Source organism: Leucopleurus acutus (genome assembly GCF_964270905.1).
Source record: "Leucopleurus acutus genome assembly, chromosome: 12".
Taxonomy (NCBI): Eukaryota; Metazoa; Chordata; class Mammalia; order Artiodactyla; family Delphinidae; genus Leucopleurus; species Leucopleurus acutus.
The window spans coordinates 82,670,189-82,672,843 of record NC_139154.1 but is presented as its reverse complement, the minus strand read 5'-3'; positions in this window follow the sequence as shown (position 1 = coordinate 82,672,843).

Here is a 2,655-nt window from a genome sequence, read left to right as displayed (position 1 = left end):
CAAAAGCTCAAGGAGGGCCTTTCCTTAGCCTCATGGTGTTGGATTCCCAGGACCAGGCAGAAATGCCTCTGCTGGCCCGTGGGGGACTTGGCCCCAGGGGAGGGGGCCATGAACCACCTGGTGTGGGACTACATCAGCAGCTGTTGAAGCTGCCACTTCATCCTTTGACTTCTTGGTACAAGATGGCAGAATCTAGAAGTGGGGGAAGTGGGACTTATATATAACATGTGCACTGATAAGACATTTACCTTCAAAAGTGTGGAAAGGTGAAAAACATTTTCCCCCATAACTTAGATTGCTTTCCTAAGAACTCAAACCTTTACTGAGCACACACAGAATACGTACTTTAGCAGAATCAAGCGTCCACTCTGAAGACTTAAAAATTGTCTCTTTGATCTTAGTTCTTTTGGTAATTCATATGCTAGAAAATATCCAAGCGTCACAAAAATTGTGCAAGTCTAACTTGCTGCTCACTTCAATTCATGAATAACAGTTTCAATTTATTTTAATTTCAACAGAGCCTCTGGCCTCTGCTACAGAGATATCCCAGGAAGAGATTACTGCAGCTTCTATTTCAATGGCTTCTCCTTAAACTGAGCGCTGAAAGTATAAGTGAGTGGGTTGTTAGGAAACTGTTGGTAGGTAGTGTCCTCTCTGAAAGGCAGAACTCTAGAAATGAAAAATATCTTGGCTTCATGGCAAAATGTTTGAATATTATGCCACCCAGGCACAAACTGAACAGGACTTGCTGAGGGCCCTGAGCACTACTTCACGATGTGTAATTTGGAATGCCACTGTAATGAAACTTTCCAAAGATATCCACAAATAATTAGCTTCTGGCATTGGTTATACTTAAAGAAAAACCTGTGTAACCTTTTAATTATACTGAGGGGCCAGTAAAAACCTTTTTCATTCCCTTGAAAGATAAAACAAGAAACATTGTTCCGTCTACCAACATTTTAGCCCAGGTTTAATTTCAATAAGATCATCGATTTGACTGATAACAAATCATTACTGAACAGTTCCAATAGGTGTAAACTTGTCTTGATGTTAACGACTTATAATCACCTTTTTTTTTTTTTTTTTTTTTTTGTGCGGTACGCGGGCCTCTCACAGGCTCCGGACGAGCAGGCTCAGCGGCCACGGCTCACGGGCCCAGCCGCTCCACGGCATTTGGGATCTTCCCGGACCGGGGCACGAACCCGTGTCCCCTGCATCGGCAGGTGGACCCTCAACCACTGAGCCACCAGGGAAGCCCTATAATCACCTTTATGTTAGGTCTTAAAGCTTTATTATCCTTAAACATAACTAGTATAGTGGACTATTAAGCTCCAAAGAGATCTGAGACGATATTGATTGGGGTGGCAGCCAAAGTTTTAAGGTGCCTGAATTACTTTTTGTAACATCTTTACACTGAACGCGCATGTAATTTTTAAAATAATCATTAATTTTCTAGGGGAGCTCTCCTTTCCTAGGGCTTTAAAATTCGCACCATACACACAACCTCTCCCAACTAGTATAAATTTACCTGCTAAATGTAAGTAGTTCAAGAAAGGAGAGAGAAAAGACTAGCAATGTGAAACTGCGCCTCGGTATCCCCTGCGTATCCAAGCCTGGCTTGCCTACCTGCGTGGGCTCTGCCAGGGTAGGCGGCTGGCTGCCGGGTCTGCACCACGGCCGCGGCCTGCCACGAAGGATGCAACTCGGTTCCGTCCTGTTCCGAAGGTACTCTTGACTTGGTGACCCATTTCAAGTGTTGGGCTGAGGCCACTGCACGCAAAGGGAATTTTCTGTCCCCAGCTCCAGCTGGAGCCCCCACCCAACCTGTCATTCGGACGTCTCTGCGGGCCACTCGTGCGTCCTGAGACTGGGGCATCGGAGAGGGTCTCAGCTGCGGGAGCGCCGCCCCCGCCCTCCCGGAACGCCTGTCTCGAAAGCTCCGCTGGCAGCGTGAACGCCGCGCCTTGGGGTCTGATTTTCTCTCCCCCCATTTCCCCCCGGGACCCTGCCTGCCCGGCTAACCGGCCCCAAGTTGCAGAATAGCTCAGATGCTTGTCATATTTGCGGTCGCGCGACTCAGCGGGCTGTGCGCGCGCGGCTCTCGCCGCCGCCTTTGTCACTAGCGGCTCCGTCATTTGCATGAGTGGTGTGAGGGGATTCTTGGTGGTTAGTTGTGGTCCCCTGGCCGGAGTGTCTCTTTTCTTCTCCCCTACTCCTTAAGCCTTCCCTTAAGAGAAAATCAAGGACGCCCCGGCTGGGAAGGGAGCCGTGGGCGGCGCTGACACCCGGCGTCTCGCGTGCTCCGCCTGCCCCTTCCTGCTCCTGGGGCGGCCGGGGCCCCGCTAGGCATTTATCGCGCCTCCCGGGACCTCCGGGGGAGGGGGCGGGGCCCGGCAAGAGGCGGGGCCTGGTGGCCGAGGGGCGGGGCGGGCCGAGGGGCGGGGCCTGCTGAGCCCAGGGCCCGGAGCTCGCGGGAGGCTCGCTGGCCGCACGTCACTCCTGCACAGCGAGTGCTGGAGCACTAGCTGCCGCTAGCTCGGTCAGGGCGCCCCCTCCGCCCGCCTCCCGCTTCCTCCTCCGCTGCCTGCCGCCGCCGCCTCCTCCTCCTCCACCATTGTATAATGCTCCGAGCGCGCAGGCAGAGGACGGCGGAGT